The 24,239-nt window shown below is 40.4% G+C and overlaps 1 long non-coding RNA gene across 1 annotated transcript in view; it reads right to left on the bottom strand.

Annotated features, from left to right (window-relative positions):
- Positions 1-356: 356 nt before the first annotated feature.
- Positions 357-24,239, bottom strand: part of LOC124723231 — a 62,691-nt gene continuing 38,808 nt past the window's right edge. The window contains exons 3-4 of the long non-coding RNA XR_007006550.1: positions 1,009-1,055; positions 357-652 (exon numbers count right to left, since the gene is read on the bottom strand). This is a non-coding gene — a long non-coding RNA (uncharacterized LOC124723231). The remainder of the gene's footprint in view (positions 653-1,008; positions 1,056-24,239) is intronic.

Genomic DNA, 24,239 nt, shown 5'->3' with positions numbered 1-24,239 from the left:
AACACAGTATCTAAAGAAAGCACTGTAACTGATTTCCCATACACTCTTTCTCTGAAATCAGTTCACAGCACCTGATTGCGTGATACATCATTAGGTGTTTTCGTCACAGACAAAATAAAGACAACATTGTAATGACAATTAGCATTCTCACAGAACTAAAGTAGTGCAGAACGGTTTCAAAATGTAATCTTTTGGTCATAAAGAAAATAATATCTAACAGGTTATGGCTCCAGGCTGCATATAAATAGCTGCTAAGCTTTCGTTTTACCTGCAAAGTTTTGGTTTGTAAATAAAGCAACCAGCCACAAATACATTTAAAATACTTTATTTCAGTGCCACAACTGGTTCCGGGCTACCGTGACCATCTTCAGATGGCTAAGGTTTTCGATTAGATTAATGTTTTCTTCAGCAGTATGTCGTCCATTCCTGCAGTGTGTTCCAGAGGATAGCTCTTTGTCATGTTATGTATGTTTTTCTAGGACAATGCGTAAGCTGTTGTTGCAGTGTGTTAAAAATTCTCGTCGGTAATTCAATTTCTTTTCCTTGTTTTACAGCGCAGCTCCAGGATTTTATCCTGGATTGCAGACGGGAGGACGACGAGACCGGAACACAGTGAACTCTCCCTGTCGGGATCCAGCCTCCTGTGGAAAGCCTGCGAATAGAGCTGCCATGTGAGTATTAAAAAATTTCATTTTACTAGTAGTGTAATTTGTTTTTATATTGTTGGTTTATTTCTTATTTCATACTTGTACTTGTTATAGCTCACATGGTGAAAATGCAGCTCGAGCTGGTGTCAATGCTGGAGGCTGAAAAAAATACACCAGCCACATGCTGTGGAACAGCCTCCAGCAGTGAATACACAGCGCCAAAATTCGTGTAAGTATAGTAAAAAAAGAAATATCTATGTAGTAGTAGCTATGTAATTTAGAAAAATTAATGTTTCGTCTTGTTACAGCAACAATGCAAGATAGGTCAGACCTCCTAGACGGGCAGCTTGAGGCTATTTACCTACTGCAGCAACAGTCTCCAGCACCCAATGAGACAGCAGGGCAGTCCTGTAAGTAGAAAAAAAAGAATTCTAATTTTTGTTTGTTTGTTTGTGTCTGTAGTATAGAAGATTTTTTCTTCTTCTCTAACAAATCTGTATATGTATCTTTTTCTGTTGTTGTAGACGAGATGGAACAGAGGCACCATATCGTTTCTGATGAGAATGAAATACCTTAGTGGGTCAGGGAAATGGCCCTAGATGAGGAGCTACAAAGGCAGCGTGACGTGGCCCTTTTAGAGGATGAGTTTCCTGAAGGGGCTGCGCGACCTGATAATGTAGACCCGGAGTGTGAAGTTACACTCACTCTGCTTACAAATAGTTAGTGTTCTTTCTTTCTTTGCAGCAGCAGCAGCAGCAAACAATGTCTAGAACGTTGTTCTTAATTGTGTTTGTTGTTCTTACTCTCTCCTACAGAGGCTACATCTCCGCAATCGCAGCACACTGTGGCGGGGGTACCGGTGACGGCAAGCCTGTAACGTCAAGGCGGGGTCATGTGTGGCACGCTTCACCAACAAGGGCACCGCTAGTCGCTGCGCGAGAGGCCGCAACCGACACTGCAGACATCACAGACGCCACAGCACCACGTCCCTGGATCGAGAGTGGAGCTACCACCTCTCAGACTAGCAGGTCAGGCCTACAGCAGCAGCAGCATTGGGAGCCGTCGGCACAGCCAGGCTGTTCCCACTGGACTGACCCGATTGCGCCGCCTCATACTTCTTCTCAGCCTTGTCAGAATCATCACTGGCAATGAAAGATACATGTGCCTTGGTACACGCAACACAACAACAGGATGGACCTCAAAATCCTCTAACAGTAGTACTGTTAGTAATAGAGATGATCCTGTGGCTAGTGGCATTTCCCTCAACCGTCCTTTTAGTGAAGGCCATCAGGTCAGTGACACCATACTGCAGTTAAAATACTCGGTGATTGCAAACACCTTGCAGGAGTGAATCTCCTTCAACAGGATCAAGAATCCAGCAAGAGAGTACTGCGACCCTGTCGGGTTTCTAAGAGCATCCCTTCCTGTCATGGAAACGGAGCTCCTCATATTAGTCAGTGATCTGCAGTATCTCGACATTAAATGCAGTGTGGTCCTGTGCATCGAGCTGTCATCCCCCCCCCCCAACTCCCCCCCACTCCTCCCCCAGTTGATTCTGGTATTGAAAAGACAAGTGTTCATCATCTTTGGGGGGGGGGGGGGGAGGGAGTAATAACTTTAATAACTTGGAGCATGTCAATTACCAAGTTATCCGAGATGGAAGTATGAGGGTCAGCTAAAGCACTCTAGCTGAATACTACATCTGAACACCCATACACATGTCTGTGATCTGGTAAATGGAGGGTCCAGCTGTATCAAGCTTCCTAAGAATATAGCTAATAAGCAGTCATGTATTAATGGCTGAAATAGAAAGGATCGGGCTTGTTTTGCATCGTCATTTAGATTTTAGGGATCATCCTGAGCATCCCGGTACACACCATATAGATGATAATATTCATGTGTGTTATAACTCTGGTGGTTCCTATCAATATCCAGGGCACAACTAAATCAAAGGTGTAGAATACCGGAATATTGGTTCATGTTTATGGCCTGGGGAAGAAAAGCAAGTCCGATAAACAGGACATTCATATAGTCGTCGGCCCCTTCCATTTCTTAAAATTTGCCAGTGAGTGTAAGATGCATCTAAACACGCTCTTCTTCTCCAGTGAGAAAAGTAAGGAGTTAGGCACTTATCATTACATTTGGATCCGCCCAACTGAGTAAGTGTAAGTGTAAAAAGCATATTTGCTCAAGGTGCCTCAATGCCTTTTCCTCGGACAAGTTAATAGAAGCGCATCTAATAGACTGCACTTCCAAGGACCCAGTACGTGTTATTATGTCTACTGAAGAAAACAAATTCATAAAGTTTAGAAATGCTCACTACCAGGAGCGGTGCCCATTTGTAGTGTATGCCGACTTTGAATGCCTCCTCGCTCCTCTGACCCGTTGCGAAGGTGATCCTGCGACCTCACATACCACCTTTACAGAAAAACACGTACCATATGCAGCAGCGTACCAAGTTGTATCGTCCTGTGATTCGAGTCTTAACCGCTACAAATCTTATGACGGAGGTAAACCTGTGATCTGGCTGCTCACTGAGCGAAAAATTTTCATGAGATGTTTATAGGCTTCACAGCGACAATGTCCCGATGATCAGATGGAAGGAGAATGGATATTTGTACAATAATTCGATTGACTATAATATTGGTGGGCTGCCGTTAAATAGAAAAGCGCAAACTCCTCGTAGGGACCACTGTCAACTTGCGGGGAAATTCCGTGTTATTATGTCTACTGTGCAATATGAAGTACCAGCTACCAAGGCACATGCCCGTTTTTTTCCATGATTTAAGTGGGTATGACGCTTACTTTCTTGTTAAGCACTTGGCTGATTCCGTTTGGGAGAAAAATAGGATCCGTGTACTACTTGGGAGCGTCGAGAAATACATTTAATTCTTGAAACGAATGTCGCCAAGTATTACACTCCGCTTACTTGACACGCTACGTTTTATGCAGGCGCCACTCCAGAAACTCGTTGAAACTCTACCCTGGGGGAACGCGCATATCATTCGAGCTGCATTTCCCGACGAGGAAAAATTTCAACTTGTGACTAGGAAGGGTGTTTTCCCATATGAGTATCTGGACAGCTTGGCAAAACTCAACGAAACCAGGCTATTCGACATAACTGTATTCTCCAACAACCGTACAAGCGATGCCGTAACTGATGCAGAGTATGAACATGCTGTGAATTTCTGGCAGGAATTCAACATCCCCATTTTAGAACAGTAAGCACGGCTTTACATTGACACAGACATGTGCTTGCTCGAGGATGTTTTCCAGAAATTCAGGATTCTATGTATGACCACGTATTCTCTGGTTCAAATGGCTCTGAGCACTATGAGACTTAACATCTGAGGTCATCAGTTCCCTAGAACTTAGAACTACTTAAACCTAACTAACCTAAGGACATCACACACATCCATGCCCGAGGCAAGATTCGAACCTGCGACCGCAGCGGTCGCGCGGTTCCAGACTGAAGCGCCTACAACCGCTCGGCCACCCCGGCCGGCCGTATTCTCTGGATCCCACCTCTAATAACATGGCACCTGGCTTGTCTTTGCACGCAATGCTCAAGAAACGAAGTGGAGCATCGAATTATTGACCGATGTTGACATGCTTCTTTTCTTTGAGCAAGGGATACATGGGGGACTTTGCCAATGTGTCCATAGGTTTGTGAAGGCAAATAACCAACGAATGAGTGACACGTTCAATGCATCCCTTGATTCAAGTTACATAATGTACTTGGATGTAAATAACCTATACGGGCACGCCATGCAAAAATCACTGCCGATTGGTGAGTTTCAACTGGTGCCTGAAGATGAATACAAGGGATTAGGTAGAAAAATCATGGAGTGTATGGCAGCTGATTCTGATGTAGGGTATGTGGTTGAGGCAGAACTCACAAACCTTATTAGTTCGCAAGATGCAGATTTGCTGCTGCGTCCGAGCAACTAGTTCTGCAAGGAGACTCCACCCCAAAACTGCTGACAATGCTGGGTAATAAGCAGAGATACATTATTCACTATCGTAATCTCCAGCAGTGTCTCAGCTTGGGGATTCAGCTGGTTAGAATCATCCAGGCTATTTCCTTCAAGCAGTCCCCTGGTTGAAGTAGTATACTGATTTGGATACCAGACTGACAGCTTCCGCTACGTTTGGCTTTGAGAAAGATTTTTTATAAATTAATGAATAATTCGATTTTCGGCAAAACAATGGAAAATTTGAGGGAACAAGGTGAAATTTTTGTTAGAACCGAATGGGATGGGCTTTATGGCGCAATAAAATGTGTCTCAAGACCAAATTTTGAGTTCAATAAGAACTTGGTTGCTGTGGAGATGGCGAAGACTGTAGCAGAGTTTACGAAACTTATTTATGTGGGGATGTGCATACTAGACCTATCCAAACTCCACATGTGCGACTTTCATTATGAGTTTGCGAAAACTCATTTCGCATATCCTAAATGACTTTATATGGCTACAAAAAGCCTCATTGTTGGATGGAGACCTGCGATCCATATGAAGTAATGAGGTAATACAGTAATGAATTCGACACTTTGTCACATACAGCTGATGATACTTATGATACTGTTCCACAGAACAATAAGGTTATCGGCCTTATGAAAGAGGAGATGACTGGATTGCAGATTGTGGAGTGTGTAGGCTGCAATAAAAAATATATGTATATCACACATTGGAAGGTGCGACCCAGAGGTGGGCTAAGTGTGTGCGCCATATGGCATTGACAGCCCTCTCTATTGAAAATTATTTGTGGTGCCTGTACAGCGGTGTTCGTGGTGCTGCACTGTGGCCGTCGCATGTGGTACGGCAAACTAGTATTCGATCGAGAGGACACAAGGTGTGTACTGTGCTACAGTCTAAAATCGACCTGTCACCTCATGTCAATGAAAAAGACATTTGCGATGATCGGTTTGAAACTCTCACGTAAAACACTACTCACTTGTAGAGAGAGAAGGGGTGGGAAGACCCTGAGTGAGAGGAAGAGAATGAGTGAGAGAGAAAAAAAATTGTTCATATGGCTCTGAGCACTATGGGACCTCTAAGGTCATCAGTCCCCTAGAACTTAGAACTATTTAAACCTAACTAACCTAAGGACATCACACACATCCATGCCCGAGGCAGGATTCGAACCTGCGACCGCAGCGGTCGCGCGGTTCCAGACTGAAGCGCCTACAACCGCTCGGCCACCCCGGCCGGCCGTATTCTCTGGATCCCACCCCTAATAACATGGCACCTGGCTTGTCTTTGCACGCAATGCTCAAGAAACGAAGTGGAGCATCGAATTGTTGACCGATGTTGACATGCTTCTTTTCTTTGAGCAAGGGATACATGGGGGACTTTGCCAATGTGTCCATAGGTTGCTTTTGAAGTTGCTCGTTGATATTTTATAAAGTTTTAGTTTTCAGTGACTTATTTTAAAGTTTATTTGTGTTAATATTTTCTGTAAAAGTAACTTATTAGTGGATTTTCATTCATCTCAGTCTTTCTTTCTGTGTTATTTCTGTGTTATTGATTCGAGTAGTCTGTTATTCGTGAGTGTGCTTACATCGTTCATCCAAGTCTCACGCCTCAGCAGTGTGTTTACATTTCGCGACGTGCGGTTGCAGCTGTAGCGGTTATAAAGCTCCGTACTGTCAAAGTTGTTTGTGCACTGTATTCGAATATTAAATTTAGTAGTTTTCAGTCGTTCATCCAAATATTAGCAGTGTGTTTAAATTTCGTGACTAACGGTTTAATAAGCTTTTGGAAACGTTCGCTTACTGTGTTCTTTAGAGTTTTCTATGCGCTAAAGTCATTTATTAAATTTCGTGCTGTAGTTTTCAGCTGACGTTTCGTAATGTTTCTAGTGAAATACTTCATTAAAATTTTCATTCGCTGTTTTAACTTCGTTGAGTGTTCCAGTGGCCGCTTGAATTTTTGGTTTTAGCTAATAAATTGTGTAAAGGTTTGTTGGTATTGGCATTTGTTGCGGTTTAGTAGTAGTAATAAAAGTTGTTGTTTTGTTAAAAGAGAGAGAATCTGGAGACCACTATTGTTAGTTCTGTATATAGTTCTACTGGTGTAATTGAACTTAGGTAACGTAGACGTTTAGTTTTTTTTCAGTAACTGTAAAATTTTACCATGAGTGAGAAGTGTGGACTTTGTCGTGGGTTTGAGAGTGGTGGGTTACAGTGTGGGATTTCTTCAAACTATTTTCATTGGGAGATTGCAGTGGAGAAGCCAGTGGGCATTCTAGCGAGATACTCTCCTGGGAATGCAGAATCTGTAGTAGAAATAAGTTTATACAGGAGTAGAAACGTAAGATCTGTTCCCTCAGGTGCAGTTACAACGCGCAAAGGAGGGACTAGATAGGATTAGGAGAGTGAAGGGTGCTGGGGAATGGGAACTGGCAGTTGGCAAGAAGGCAGCTAAGAGGAGAAGGTATTCAGACAGTTGTACTTTGATTATGTGCAACAGATTTGACCAACTGTCAGAGTTGAGTGGAGAGGAGCCTCTTGTAGCTCTAGGTGTAGGAAACATGCAGCAGTCCTCAGCAGTTAGGAGCCTAAGTCAGTTGCAAAGACGGTTCTGCTGCTAGGCAGTTCGCACGGTATAGGTGTGGGCCAGCAGTTGCAGGAAGTGTTGCGGAGTGAACACCAGGTCACCAACATTGTGAAGCCTAGTGCAGGGTTGGTTCAGGTGGCTGACAGCATAGGGGAGTTATGTAGGAATTTTGCGAAAGAAGATCATGTAGTGATTACAGGTGGAGCAGGGAATAGTCTTGATAGGGACTGGTAATGATAGCTACTCAAACTTATCAGAAGGGGAGGCTGACAAAGCTTGTAAGTTGACAGTGTAGTGGGTGGTGGTGGGATCACTCATACAAAAATTCCTGTAGTAGTTGGTGTTAGACCTGCACCATTTTTAAATTGAAGTCAGCTGATAGGTATACCAGCTTAAAGGAAGTCCCTCAACCTAAGGAATCGCCTTCAGAGGAGGTCAGGTATCCAAGTAGAGAAGAAATTAGTATATTTCATCAAAATATAAGAGGTATTAGAGACAAAATTAGTGAACTGCTTAGAGATGTTGACTCTGACATTATTGGTATATCGGAGCACTACAGATTAGCTGGCTATTTTTCAATGAGTTCCTTGTGGAGTGGGGGAGTGGCCATATATGTAAAAACAGTATTTCATTTCATTCCATAGATGTATCATGGCATTGCACTGAATAGATATTTTAATGTTGTGCAGGGGCAGCTGAATTTAGTGAAACTCAACTTCAATTTTTATTGTTTATAGGTCCCCTAACTCTGAACTCAGAGCATTTCTGTTCAAGCTAGGGAGGGTTCTTGGTTCACTTTATAGGAAGTACCAAAAATTAGTTATATGTGGTGACTTTAGTATTAATTTTGTATATGATTTTGCAAGAAAAAGGATGCTGGTAGATATCCTAAACTCACATGATCTGATGTAGAGTGTGTTTTTTCCAACTATGGTGCAGGCGAACTGTAGAACAGCCATAGATAATATTTTTATTCATTCTTCATTACTAGATGGGCATTCTGTTAGTAAAAGGGTGAACAGCCTTTCAGGCCAAGATGCACAAATTTTAACACTAAAAGACTTTTGTACTCAAACAAATATCACACATAATTACCTACTATGTAGGAAACATAATCCAACGACAATGGAGAATTTTTTAAATCTCGTTAAGGAAAAAAAGTAGCAGGACGCTTATAGTATCGATGACAAAGATGACAAATATAATGCTTTCCTTAACACATTTCTCATGCTCTTTGAGAGTTGCTTTACATTAGAACGATCTAAACGGGGTACTAGCAGTAAAAAGGCAGCCTGGGTAGCTGACTGGTGGGACAAGAATATCGTGCAGAACAAATCAGCAATTATATCAAAAAATGTTAGAAGTAGTTACAGTCAAGCTACAGTAGCCCATTACCAACAGTATCGTAACGTGCTCAAAAATATTATTGGGGAGTCAAAGGATACGTGGTACACAAATAGAATACCTAATACACAGGATAAAATTAAAACCATATGGTTAGTTGTGAATGAAGTGTCTGGTCAGCAGCACAAGGTCGAGACAAAGTCAATTTGTAGTAAAAATATTTCTGTTACTGATAAGTCAGATGTATGTGCGATATTTAACAGTCATTTTTGAGCATTGCTGGTGAATTAAATAAAAACTTAATTCTTACAGGGAATAATATAACTCTCTTTGAAAATGCCTTTCCCAGACTGATGTCTGAAATACTGCTGTGTGATACTGACACGGAGGGAGATTGAGTCAATAATTAAATCACTGAAGACTAAGGACTCTCATGGATATTATGGAGTGCCTAGCAGACTATTAAAGTACTGTGCTGCACATGTTAGTCCTTTACTTAGCCATATTTGTATTTTTTCCCTTAAGAATGGTCAGTTTCCTGAACGAATATTCAGTAGTAAAGCTGCTTTATAAAAAGAGAGAAAGGGATAATGTAGACAATTTTAGACTTATTTCTATGCCATCCGTGTTTCCTAAAGTTATTCGAAAGGCTATGTATGTAAGGATAATTTATCATTTTATATCACATAATTTGCTATCAAATGTACAGTTCGGTTTTAGAAGTCGTTTAACAACTGAAAATGCTGTATTCTCTCTGTGAGGCACTGGATGAATTAAACAAAAGGTTTCGAACGCTAGGCATAGTTTTTGACTTAACTAACTTAGTCCTTTACTTAGCCATAGTTGTATTTTTTCCCTTAAGAATGGTCAGTTTCCTGAACGAATATTCAGTAGTAAAGCTATTCAGTAGTAAAGCTGCTTTATAAAAAGGGAGAAAGGGATAATGTAGACAATTTTAGACTTATTTCTGTGCCATCCGTGTTTCCTAAAGTACAAAGTTTTGTGTTGATCACAAAATATTGCTCCAGAAGTTGGACCATTACAGAATACGCGGAGTAGCTCACAATTGGTTCACCTCTTCCTTTAGCAACAGGCAGCAGAAGGTATTATTCACAATGTTGATAATGGCTGTGATGCGGGGTCTGAGTGGGGTATGGCCAAATGGGGAGTGCCCCAGGGATCAGTGTTGGGGCCACTCCTGTTCCTTATTTATAGAAATGATATGCCCTCCAGTATTATGGGTAATTCTAAAATATTTCTGTTTGCTGATGACACTAGCTTGGTAGTAAAATGATGTTGTGTGCAACATTGGCTCTGTTTCAAATAGTTCAGTTCATGACATAAGTTCATGGCTTGCAGAAAATAAACTAACGCTAAATCACGGTAAGACTCATTTTTTACAGTTTCTAACACACAATTCAACAAAGTGTGATGTTTTAATTTCACAGAATGGGCATATGATTAGTGAAACGGAACAGTTCAAATTTCTAGGTTTTCAGATAGATAGTAAACTGTCGTGGAAAGCCCACATTCAGGACCTTGTTGAAAGACTTAATGCTGCCATTTTTACTATTCGAACAGTCTCTGTAGTAAGTGATCGTTCAACACAAAAATTAGTCTACTTTGCTTATTTTATTCGCTTATTTCGTATGGCGTTATGTTTTGGAGTAACTCTCCCCATTATAAAAGATATTTCTGGCTCAGAAACGAGCAGTTTGGCCAGTAAGTGGTGTAAGCTCATGAACCTCTTGCCGACCCATATCCACTAGCCTGGGTATTTTGACATTGGCCTCTCAATCTATACATTCTTCGCTGTCATTTTTTCTTACCAATATCAGCTTATTCCCAATAATTAGCAGTTTTCACTCTGTGTGTTAATACTCAGCAGAAGCTCAGTTTGTATTTGGATCGCATTTCCTTAACTCTTGTGCAGAAAGGTGTGCAGTATACTGCTGCATCCATTTTCAATAAGCTACCACAAGAGTTCAAAAATCTAAGCAGTAATCGACGTGCTTTCAAATTGAAAGTGAAGGGTTTCCTCATGGGTTACTCCTTCTACTCTGCTGAGGAGTTCCTTGAAAAATTAAGCTGCTTCTTATGTTACATGGTTGAACTTCATTTACTTAAACTTATGGCTTGACTTTTTTGGGTTCATAAATATTTTATTTATCTCTTGTAACTTTTATGTTGTAATTTCATGTACTGACATGTTCCTTGACCATGGAGATTTGCTCCTCAGTTTGGTCCTACGGAACTAGACATGTAAATAAATCATAAATAAATTGATTTTTAAGTGAAAATATCTATACAGCTCACAGGCCATCAAAATTATTGTAAAAACCTTTGCTGTTGGAGCTGTGGAAATTATTCGTAATAATAAAAAAGTATCTCCTTCTTAGTATTTAGCATAGCTTTATATATCTGGAAAAATTGTAAACATTTTCGTCCAGTGCTACTGAAAAAAAAGTCCAAAATGATCCCAACCTGTGTTACTGTTGTAGCATGTAGATTAAAAGCATCTCTGCATTGGAACAGCAGTGTCAAATTGTATCCCAAGAACTATACCGTACCTCAAGAACTGCACTGTACCTCAAGAACTGAATTGTAATCTCAAGAATTGAGTTGTAATCTTAAGAACTATATTTTATTTGTGTGAACCGAATAAACGAAAAAAAGTCGTTACTATACGTCTTTGTTTTTGTTATTTACTAAAAAACTATCCCCTGTTGCATTGTGTGTATACATAAAGTATGTGCATGATACAAATGACATTAGTTTTTCTGAAGATGAGTGCTGTTAAGGAGATGAAGTTTAAGATGATAGATGACAAAATATGTAGAATGGTTGCATGGAATTACACGTATTATACAGCACGAATTGGCTTATGGGAGCAGGAGGCACATAACCACATTCCCTTCCAAAGACATGTAGCAAACATGTCTAAAATTATATCTCCTGCGCTTGAAGAAAACCACAGATGTAATATCTGGACGAAAGTGTATACTATCAAAGTGGGAACAGGGTGTGGCGAAATCATACACATATTATGAGGTAAAAATTCATTTGTTTCTGATCCAACTTAAAAGTAATGTTACGTTTTCGTAAGCAAACACAGCAACACTATTGTCACAGATTTTCTTCTTGAGTCGATGGAGAGCAGGACACCCATAGAATTCCAGGTCTTGAATAGCAGCAAACTTGAAGATTCGACACATCCATGCGATCTTCTCCTTCACGTAGATGATGGTCGAATAATCCAAGCGACATCACAATATCTTTATAGCGTATGCCAGGATCATTCCAGTGATTTCCATGGTAGAAATGTGTTAACCAATTTGCACTCTTCCGTGTTTTAGCGCACTTAAGATACTTGAAAGACCGCAGTGATGAAATGTTTGCTGAGAACGTCTCTATTATTCCGGCATCTTCCGTGTGTGCTACGAATGCATCATCTTTAAATATGAGCTATCTACGCTCATCATCATAGAAACCCTGAGCGACTGCAATGATGTTGACACCATGCGATACCACTGTGGAATGCTCCTGGTATGGTGCAGCACCTGTTCCTTTCTACAGCTCGTTGCACAACACTGGTGAGCAGGCAGCAGTTAATCACATTCATGTAGAACTAGAGCATACGCTGCAGTGTGTTCCATGAAATTTGCTGAAAATTCAAATTCATTTCTTACATCAATAGGTCCGGACTTAATTATCTCATTCTGTTTTCAGCATTCTGTTACGATGATAGTTCCTTGAATTCCCGTGGACTGAGTAGACACCCCCTCCTTCTTCTTCAGCACTTTCATAGTAAGAAGCAGGGAACCTCACATACATGTCATATGCTAGACTGTATACATTTTCATCGCACTGCAGACGTAAATTGTCACATGGGTAGAATTCTGAATCCAGAGAGACTCTGGCATTAGTTAACTTGCAGTTGTTAAATACAGTGGACTCATTTGCTATATTCTCTCTTCTATCAGTCTGAAATGCTAGGATGATGAATCGGGGCTTCTCCCGTTTAGAATTGGTTTTAATAGCCCATGTTTGTCTGCTTGTAGCCGGTAGAACTGCGTACTTGAAAACCTCCCTAGAGCGGAATGTTGGTGATAGAAATGTACAGGAATTCACAACTTTTAAAAACTTCAAACGCTCGTCGTCTGATGCACTGATTGAGGCATTTTTCGTATTATCTTGCTGACTGTGATCATATTCTTCTCTTGAGCTACTTGACTGTATGAGTTATTATCTGTAGCACTCCGTACCAAAATGAGTTCCTGTTTAGCATTCATAATAATCTGCTTCATGTCCCCTATGTAGCCCACAAGCATTTTTATAGGTATGCATGCAGTAAATCGTTTGTACTAACGGTCTATGCACCATCCTGTATTCTGTAAACCATTCAAATCCGTGGATGATGCAGGGACGTATGTTTTAAGGGTTGATGTTATGCCAACATTGCGTGTACGGTCGAACTCAGACCCACTGAGATCATAGCGTATCTCTTGAAACAGCAATGCTAAAGCGTTACGTGTAAGGTTGGATCCCCCTGTAGCGCTGCCGTCGGTATTTTTGGCGCTGGATGATAATGCTAATTTCATCATTCTTCTTAAATGTGGTTGAAGCGTAAGATTAATGCCAGAAGTATTCCTGACGTGTAATTCGCTCATCACGCTCTACTGGACTTGTACTGAGTGAGAACGTCATTGTGAGATTTCAAGCCAACTGATTTAAGAAACTCGTAGTTCGCACGTGTTATCACTTTGCGTTTCAGCAGCGAAGTGACGCGATGTGGATTGCGTGCACTGGTTTTACACTGCACGCCCATCCTACCTTAGATATAATCTTACAATTATTTCTTCAGCGCGAAAGTCAGAAAGTTGATTATTCTGGTCCTCAATACGCAACTCCAAATAGTCCAATGTCTGAACTGTCAGTGGAAGGTATATTGCATTGGTGGGAGACTCAACAATCTTATACCCTGTTGCAACTGAGGGGAAAAAAATCTGTAAATAGTATGAATCAGACAGCTGTAGAGCTATGAGTTCGTCGCAGTGTTACACTCTACTCGGATTGTGCTGACAGCTAGCATGTCCACAGTCTGAGCTGACTTGTAAAATTTACTAAGATCCTTCTTCAAAACATGTCCTTTTGTGTAACCCAGTAGGAGCCCTGCTCAACCTTTCTGGTTAAAGTCAGTCGTTGCATTCAGTCCTTATTTCAGATTTAAGTGTACTGAAATTTGCACGTAGCTCAATACCTTTACCAGACTGTTTCAAGATTTCATTTCAATCGTCGATATCGTATGCACCAGGTTATATTCCCACAATTTCTTTTTCACCATTAGTATCCAGATGCAGTTTATTGTTAGCCTCGGTGGTTTTTGGGATGCTATTGTACGTCTCCAGTCCAGTCAGTGCAATACTCCATTCACCAACGCTCAGATCAATTGGTGCGAAGTAATTTGCACGTAATACAGACCATCGTTCTTCTAAAGTCAAATGTACGACATTACATCTGAACCTCAACTGATGAAGAAATGTTTAATCTCTTCCTTATATATTCCTCTTCTTCTGTTTCACTGTAAATGTCAAGAGAAACATGATGCATAGGGGTCCGCAGAGGTGTGTTTTAAAGTCCTGACAGCGCCGAAAATTGTAGAACACACTTCTCCTGCGAGTGAAGTATCGTTGTAATTCTTCTGACGGTTGCAGGTCACACAATGGGTCGAAAAAATAGACAGTATTTGCATTTTTCATAACATATGACACCCTGTGGATGCCGGGACCTCCAGCAACATCTAAATCCACAATACCACATTCACCAGTTTTCTACATAGTCTGGTGATGTATCCCGCATAAGCACGCCTCGGAATCTTCGAATATTAATTTTTTTCTAACAAACTTAAGAAGATCAGAATTTGTGAGGGACCGATTTGGTAGGACTGCTAATAGGCCTTTTTTTTTAAATTTATGACTAGACCAAGCCCTCCCCTATACGGTTTAAAGTATAGTCCTTTCCCGATGGCTGCGGCTTCCTTCATGTGGTTATGTCTTCTTGTTTCTTCTAACTGCGCTTGGGAGTTTTTGCTGTAACTGATCCCCTTCTTCTTCCCACATCCTGCTCCAGAACATTTTTAGCAGCATACGTCGCTGCCAGCATACAGTTCTTCAAGCATCTTTGCTTCCCACTCTTCTTCGTCTTCTTCTTCTTCTTCTTCTTCTTCTTCTTCTTTAGTGCACAATGTGCAGCATTCATAACTCATTCATTCCTAAACGCAACTTAATTCTTCTACGCATGGTTTTATCAACTGTAAGTGCAGCAGTGCGTTTACCTATACCAGTATCCTTTCTTCTGCTTATCGCCTTAACCTTATCCTGCCTGCAGTGTGACGACTTTGGAGATTTTTATTTATAGAGTATGCAATGTCGAGCAGATTAATCCGCTTATCACCGCGTGCCAAGCGTTTTCGGAGCACTGTTCCAGGTCCGCGGTACTTATTTCCATAATGTGTAATTCCACTGGCAATTTGTCTAGAATACCACCACATCCTCTAATGTGTCTCTTAGCACATATGTTATGCTACTGCCGTGGTTGTGGATTGCGCACCCCATTATTTAACAAATTGTTGGCATCAATTCAACTATTTTGTGCTGCAGGAAAACCAAGTCATTTGACTAACGCTTTAAATCCCCGACGTCTTATACCTCTCTCCACGAGTAACACATTCGGATCCGAACTTTCCTGCAACTCTTCGGTGCAGAAGTAGCCTGCAGTTTTTTTCACCTTAACTGTCCTAGGATTCGCTCTTTGCACCTCTGAAACTGTAAATATCTCAGTTGACCAGTTTGGAGATATGATTTCTCAGATGCTGTCTTGTGTTTCGAGATACATACCAAATCACCTACATTAAATTTCTGTTTGCGTGGACCCAGCATTTTAATGCGATAGTACACCATATCCATGAGTCCACTATCATAAACATCAATTTATCGCATTTTTATTATGTTATGTTTGGTTCGATTATATCGTGCAATTATTTCTGGGAGGATAAGTGTCGATTTGTATGAGCCGCGAAGATTAAAACACATCCACATCTGGGCTTTTATTGCTCTGTTTAAACGTTCCACGATACTCACCTTCAGGTGAGTGAATGTTGAGTAGTGATGTATTCCATACCGCTGCGTCACTGTATTTACATACCTATTGTAAAACTCCCCACCGTGATCGGTTTAGAGGTTGTCTGGGCATCGATTTGTCCTTGTCTGCAACAAACGCTCAAACACATGACAACATTTCTCCACGTTTTTGTTTTAACAGGTAATGCTCATGAAAATTTGGAGTACGTATCAATAACCATTAAAACATATTTGAATCCATTATTCTCAAGCGAATATTCCATTATATCTACAAGATCAGTCTGACATAAGACATCCAGACCATTAATCATAACCTGCCTAGAAGGTATGTTCTGCGTGCTGGTTTGTACAGATCTTGAACTACTGTCTCCATACTTATTCGGTGATACCTCTCTCTCTAAGCTTGGAGATTATTGAAACAATCTCATTCGAATGAGTTGTATTACTTGCAGCAGCTGATGCCACGAGCAGACGTAGTCGATGTATTAGCTCGTTGGGATTGTCATAATATATATACTATGGGTTCCGATTTTTCGCTGCTTTATGCTCAGTGTCAATACCATCACCACTGCTACTGTTCTTGTTTTCACCATCAAGTATCGGATTTATAATGGTTTCATATTTCTTGTTGCTCTGCCTTTTTGCGATCTTCTGTACATCAGTCAAATGCACTATTTCACGGTCCATTTCCCTATCATTAACTGAAAATTTTTTCAGTTTTTTCATGGGTCTTAGGAAAATAAGATTCGTTAAGCCAGATGTTTTCTCAAACCACCTGTCACAAATGTGTATTGTGTCATCAGTTACATTTACAGGCTGTGTGCACAACATGTACGGCCTTCTCCTACTAACGTTGAATGTCCTATCTGGCCAGGGGCGTGACAGATAACGAATTCCTCAATGGCAACACCATCGTTATCATGTGGTTCTGTTTTCACTGAAAGCTGCCTGAGAGATTCAGTAACCAGCTTAAAGTTATCTCTTAGTGTTTGCTGTCGATCCATATGCCCTAACCTTAGCAAACATAATTTCTCTTGAACGGCTTACCGCGCCTGAATGACTTTCTACTTCGTTGCCATATCGGTGTATACGAATCTTGTCTATTAAAAACGCAGCCGTAAGCACGCATATCCGCTCTCCTATGCGCATACAGTACGCTATGTTCCAAAAATGTGTTTACAAATTTGATGAAGTATATTTTAGAAATGGGAATAGGTAGAAAAGTCCGGTTTACGACACAGTGTTCACACATACCTAAAGCTGATTTTTCTTATTTTCCCATGTTAGTTATTGACTGACTACCCTCCTGAAGTTGGCACAGTGTGTGGAATGGTTTGTACAGACCAGATCTGACACCCGCGTCCTGAGGAACCCCATTACATTTTTTTCTTCGGGTGGGACTTGCAAGAACTGTGAGCACGCATCAGAGCATCAATAGTACACTTTAATGAGGACATCGTAGGCAGCACACGGAACTGGAATATCGCTTAGAGAACATGTGTGCTACAGATCCGGCACGCATTTAAGGCGACCATCCGTCCCTGGTCCCCCCTTTTTCCGTGACAGTTACTATTTTTCTAGCTCTGTCTCGAAATTTTTCAAAAGTAATTCGGGACACCTATTTGTACCAAATTCAACATTATGAAGCGATTTATCCCGAAATGTATGTTCATTTCACCTGTATCAGTATGCTGTTACTGAAAATGCGTGTCCCTAAATGAATAATGTATGGATCAGTGACCAAACACACTTTGTTGTAGAAACTACAAAAGCATTGTTAGTGACTAGAGTGAATTATTGTGAAACTCGAGTTGAATGTTTTCATAAGGCTGTTGAACAATATAGACATGCCGAAGAAAATTTACAGCACTGATAAATTTTGTATATCTGCTCGCACTCCTGGGTCTTAGAAGGTACTAATAAAATGTAAATTAATGTACAAGTTAATGTGATAGTGTGCATTTGCTACGTTAAATTCAGACATTTTTTGTAATAGCAGTTTTTCAATGTGTCCTGAGTGTGGCTCAAGAAAAAACGGTCACCTTAACGCACTGAACTCTGTTAAACAGCTGCTAGAACCTTAGGTGTATATGAACATTATGCCGCAAACCGCGCTTTTATACCTATCCCCATTTCTGAAATATATGTGATCAAAGTTGTAAAGACAATTTTGGAACACACCATATTCTCTATATTCTCCTTACTTGTTTATTGAGACAATGAGAAGCCCCGCAATCGCATACACCGCGACGCTGCCCCGCCCGCCAGACAACTGAATGCCTTGAATGTCATTTCCCTTTACCTATTGAGTTGTATAAAACTGATTTCACTTACGTTCATTTTCCTTCCTGCAGATTAGTACTACGTCTGAATATGAAAGTCTCTATAATGCACTTTCAAAAATCCTTGTTACTGTCATGTATAATTTATATCTGTTGATGCGTAGGAGGCGCGCGACCATTGGCATTGTTGGCACTGAAACGCTCTCCACGGAACATTGTGGCTATCGGCCAAATTATCGTCTACGGACTGTTTGTGTCCGGGAAAATAATCAATACAATTTGAGCCACATGTTCGGGGTTTTTCGATGTTCTTGTTTGATGTCGGCAATTTAAGTGACGGCAGTCCTACCCGAGTGATACGTCACGTTAATTAGTTACCCGTTTACGGGACCTCGAACAATTTAATCTATAACAACATCTGCATAAGTTTTAAATGATGAAAAGAAAAATTAATCCATTTAGTTCATAATTACATGAACATGTATACCACTCCAGAATGAGATTTTCACTCTGCAGCGGAGTGTGTGCTGATACGAAACTTCCTGGCTGATTAATAGTGTGAGCCAGACCGAGACTCGAACTCGGGACTTTTGCCTTTCGCGGGCAAGTGCTCTACCAACTGAGCACGACTCACGACCCCTCCTCACTGCTTCAATTCTGCCAGTACCTCGTCTCCTATCTTCCATACTTCACAGAAGCTCTTCTGCGAACTTTCGCATACCCCTGAGATACGTCTTCATTTAGCACCACCCTCTGTCAGTATAATGTAGCACTGCTTTCGTTTAGCTAATTAGAGTATTGCACGCTGGTTTCACTCAGAAGAACGAATGGATAGCTCGGTCAGCTAAAACACTAAAGAGCAGTTTCAGTTAAATCATGCGTACGTGGTTCAACCAACAGAAAAACTCCTGACTGTTTTCACTTGAAAAGAAAGAATGAATAATTCAGTCAAGATGGAAAGCTACAACGGTGTCGAATCTATTCATTCGATTCCTCCCCCTGATTGTTTTTCTCGTCAGGTAAAACTACAACCGACTGACACTATTGTTTTCATGCGGTTGCTCCCACATACTAATTTCATTCAAAACAGTGAATGAGTGTCTGACCAACTCAACGATTTTTTTCATTTTTTTGCTCCCACAGGCTTGTATCCTCAAAAGAATGAACGAATAATTCAGCCATTACGTATAACTACAACGCAATGTGTATGTTGTTTTCCAGCAACCAAATCAATCGAGTGTTTTCATTCGGTTGTTCCTATCATTATCATCTTCAGTCGTTGCATACTGCTGTGTTCGATGGCCCAAATTTTCCTTGCATGGGTACAGGCAAAAACGAGCTCAGCAACGTATCTTCCTATTGCACTCGTTCATAAACCTGTTGATTTTGCATTGTTTTTCAGCCATTGCTGATGTGTCACTATTTGTTACGTGATAGTATTTTCCATAATAATTTTTTTGTAGTCATCAACGTCAGTAGCCATTTTTGTTGAACAGAACCGCAGTGGGCAGATTCAGGACGAAAATTAGTTGACAGATGAAAGTAGAAACTTTGAATTGTTGTTATGCTGCATCTCGCGAAATAAGCGGCCTTTAAGGATTATTGAAGAAAAACATAACCAGCCACAAATGTTTTTAAGATGCTTTATTTCAGTTCTATAACCAGTTTATAGTTAGCCTATATCTGCTACTGTGATAAACAAGATATCTGGTATGGGTGAAAATACAAGCACTTGCTGAAAAGTAATGCCTCTGAATTTTTTTATCTGAAACCTTTTAAAATATTTTAAACAAAACAAATGTTATTAACATTCTGAACCTTTCTCCTTCATGTCTACATATTGATTTCTCAACATAGTCACTACGGCGGCTAACACATTTGTCCCAACGAGAAACCAGTTTGTTGATACTGTCTCTGTAGAGCGCCCGAATCCCATCTCTTCTTGCACCAATTCATCACTATCAAAGTGAAGTCCTCGAACTGTTCTTTAAGTTTTGAAAACAGATGAAATCGCATGCGGCCAAGTCGGGACTGTATGGAGAATGATCGATGACAGTCAACCCAAGGCGTCGGATTGTTGTAGATGTAGCAGTACTCGTGTGTGGTCTGGCATTGTCATGCTGAAGCAGTGGTGCTCCATGTGTGGACGAACTCTTCGAATTCCAAACTCGGTTACAGAACGCTGTTTCTCACGCACTGGCATAGTTACACTACACACCGCCGTGTTGCACGCTACAATTCGGGTCCCTCTAACGGCAAGGGACAGAAAATATGTAGACATGAAGAACAAAGCTGTAGAATGTTCACAACTTTTGTTTCATTTAAAAATCTTCTGAAGTTTTCATCAGGTATTACTTTCCAGGACGTCCTTGTAATACATTAAGTAACATAGTAATATAGACACTGATGTTACAAATGACAACACAAGCAAATCTAAGTAAAGAGATATTCAATGTAGTTAGCAACAAAAAACAGCTGATAAGTGTTTCAAATTTAAAGTACTTCACGAAGTTGTATAATATGCTTCTAATAAATCAGGTGAAATTGATGTATTATTAGCTACTTAGTTGCCAAATATTTTTATTATGATACAGTATGGGCCAAAGCAAAATGAAATAATTATGTTCGTGCATACTCTAAAAGCGCGTAAAAATAGCACTTTATTGTAGAGGTATCCACAAAAGCGGCAGTGTAGCTGCGTATATTGATAATAATGTAATGGAATGCACTACAAATCCCATAACTAACTGTGCACAACTAGTGACGGAACCAGTGGTCATTGAAATACAGCTCACAGGAGGAAAACAGTCTTGTGCTGGACATATACCACTCACCAAGCTCAAAATTTGATGACTCCCTCCAAGAATTTGAGTTATTACAAGGAAGACATGAAGAATGCCTACAGCGTGATAATAAGGGAGAAAAAAACGAGTTATTATAAACATATAATTGGAGCTTCCTCAAATATCTCACAAAACTGTAAGGGCACACATAAACACAAGCAGGAAAGAGACAGAAGTACACGCTCGTGTTAACATTTTACTTATAAAGGACGGAACACAACTAAATGATCCATCTGAAGTATGTGAAACTGTCAGGCAGTACTAGTGGATGGGCCGGGTAAAAACCAAAACATCCAAATAGTGATATAATACCTGTTGGAAAAAAGTAAGAGAGTTGAATTCCTATCACTTACAGATGAGTCATAAGACAAAAATATAACTAGATACTTAGAAAACAGAAGTTGAGATGGGCTGGGTGGTATGTTTCCTACAATAATTAAGTATATTTCTAAATACCTAACAAAGCATCTCACGTTTTCCATTCAAATACTGAAGAGGGAATATATCCAAACGGTCTCAAGAAAAGAAAAGTATTTTTATATATAAATGGGGAGACAAAGGTAATTCTGGCAACCACAGACCTATTGCTATCACACCTGGACTGTCTACAATTATAGAAATAGCCATAAAGGATGGGATAGTAAATTTAAGAGAGAAACATAACGTAATAAATAAAGCACAGTATAGTTTCAGTAAAAGTCGATGCATAAAGACAGCAGCTGCAGACTTCACAGTGTGCATAGTAAGAGCACTGGAGAGACAGAAACACATTTGTAGTCGAAACTCATTCTGGAAACATTTGTAGTCGATTCATCGACCTATCAAAGGCTTTTGATTGTATTTGTCACAGACTTCTGTAATATAAATTAAACCAATAGGGCATAAGACCATAGCAAATGATATTATCAAATCATTTTTTGAAAATAGGTAACAATTTCTAGAGATGAAACATAAAAAGGGGCAACAGATTAGAAACTGTACTGTCAACACTCAAAGAGGTAAAACATGGTGTACCACCAGATTCGATTTCCGAGTTAATTAGCGGTGAAGATAGACAGTCAGACCATTGTGCGCCAAATTCTTGGGACCCACCAGAGACGGTGTCGCCAAACGTGTTCTTCATTTGGTTTCCTAAAATCGAAGAAAAGTGCGATACAAATATTGGACTTGGGACGCTAGTAAGGTTCGAACCTGACCCAGAGGCTGAGCGCTCTCTTTCGCTATCATCCATGCTACGAGAACAACTGACACTAATTGTATCTGGCGGGTCGCGTGCATTTGCATGCACAATTTCGCGATTAGCTAACTTCAATGTTAATTAATTTGGAAAGGCGCAATGCATCGAATTTTTTTCTTCACAATTATTTCTCAGCACAACCTACCCTGCAACATCCTTACAAGCTTCTCACACTGTTTGTGACTACCTTTATATCTAATTTTTCTGACGTGCCAGAAACTATAAATGAAACAATAATAATATACACTGACGCCGAATCTCTAGCAGTCACCAACGAAACTGCAAAAGACCCAGAAATGATGGGATGTTTTGAGATGGATAGGACATGCAATTATTTCCAGGGGTGCAACCTTTTTACAAATGGAAGCAAAACAGTTGTTATGAAATTACTAGCAAATACGGCAATCAAAGCAGACCATCTTGATATCAAGCTTGGGGTTCAAGTGTTCAGAATTTCACTGTAGGTAGTTTTCGTGTTTGATGGTGGACAATTTCGTGACATGGGAGACACATATAGACAAAAATCTTCTAAGAAATTAAGACAAATATTTTTCTCCTCAGAAAAATGTTACAAACTGTCAATCGTGACACTTTAATAAGAGTGTAGTATGGTCTAATTTATCCACACATTTCATATTGTACACCTGTTTGAGACAGTGCCGCTAATTTACACGTATGTATATTACTTAAACTGCAAGAGAAGGTTATTAGGTGTGTTGAAAACATATCACCAAGGGAGTCCTACAGAAATAAATTTAAAGACTTCCAAATACTGCCAGTGCCTGCTCTGTACATGTAAAGAACAATTATGTTCTTAAAAATAAACTGTACAACATTGCTGTACAAAACTACATATAATTACAGAACTATGTTTAAGAAGACTACCGCGCTATACAAGCAGTCTGAAGCTAAGTGACAAAGAACATGAAGTATCAGGATGTATATTTTATAACAAAGTGCTATGCTGTATCAAGATTCAGACAAAAAGTAAGACATCAGCTGGTGTCAACATTTTGTTACAGTGTAAGTAAAAAAATCCTCAGTAAGGGATTCTTCTACAAGTTCTATGTAAAATCTTGTAACAATGTGCTGGCTACTGTATGTACGAGGGTTGGAACTTTAATAGTGCCAACTATTTATTTACAGCTAGTACAAAATAAATACGTGTTTCAAAGTTTTACTGACCTTCAAAGTAGTCACCAGCATTGTGTATAACCTGTTGCCAGCGATGTGGAAGTCGTAAGATACTCTTAGCAGTGCCAGTTGTGTTGACAGATCGAGCGGCGCGGTCTATTGCCCGACGAATTTGTAGCAGTTCTGAAGCAAATGTCGTGAAGTGTTTCCTTCAGTTTAGAAATCGAGTTGAACTCACGAGGGCTTCAGTCAGGGGAGTGCAGTAGGCGGTACAGCATTTAGCAGCCCCATCAGCCAAACAAATCAGTAACCGCTTGCATTGTATGTGCTTGAGCATTGTCCTGCAAAATGATGGTCAGATCCTGCAGAAAGTATCATCACACCTGTGTCTATGCTGGTCGTAGGTTGTGTTTGAAAAATGAACAGCATAGACACAGAAGTGATGACACAGCTTCACTTCTCCCGGTATCTCGTCTCCTACCTTCCAAGCTTAATACAAGCTTTTCTACGAACCTTTCAGGACTAGCACTGCTGGAAGAAAAGATACTGCGGAGACATGGCTTAACCAAGCCTGGGGGATGTTTCCAGAATGAGATTCTAAGTCTGCAGCGGAACCCCCAGGCTGTGGCTAAGGCATGTCTCTGCAGTGTCCTTTCTTCCGGGAGTGCTAATTCTGCAAGGTTCGCAGAAGAGCTCCTGTGAAGTATGGAAGGTAGGAGACGAGGTACTGGAAGAATTGAAGCAGTGAGGAGGGGTCGTGAGTCGTGCTCATATCGTAGAGCACTTGCCCGCGAAAGGCAAAAGTCCCGAGTTCGAGTCTCGGTCTGGCTCACACTATTAATCAGCCAGGAAGTTTCGTATCAGCACACACTCCGCTGCAGAGTGAAAATCTCATTCTGGAGTGGTATACGTGTTCATTTAATTATGAACTGAATGGATTAATTTTTTCCTTTACATCAGTTAAGACTAATTCAGATACTGTTGTAGATTAAATTATTTGAGGTGCCATAAACGGGTAACTAAGTAGCCTGACGTATCACTGGGGTAGGACTGCCA

The sequence above is a fragment of the Schistocerca piceifrons genome, chromosome X (assembly GCF_021461385.2).
Source record: "Schistocerca piceifrons isolate TAMUIC-IGC-003096 chromosome X, iqSchPice1.1, whole genome shotgun sequence".
In the NCBI taxonomy this organism is placed as follows: domain Eukaryota; kingdom Metazoa; phylum Arthropoda; class Insecta; order Orthoptera; family Acrididae; genus Schistocerca; species Schistocerca piceifrons.
The sequence above is the reverse complement of the archived record's forward strand: the minus strand, read 5'-3'. Positions and strand labels throughout refer to the sequence as shown.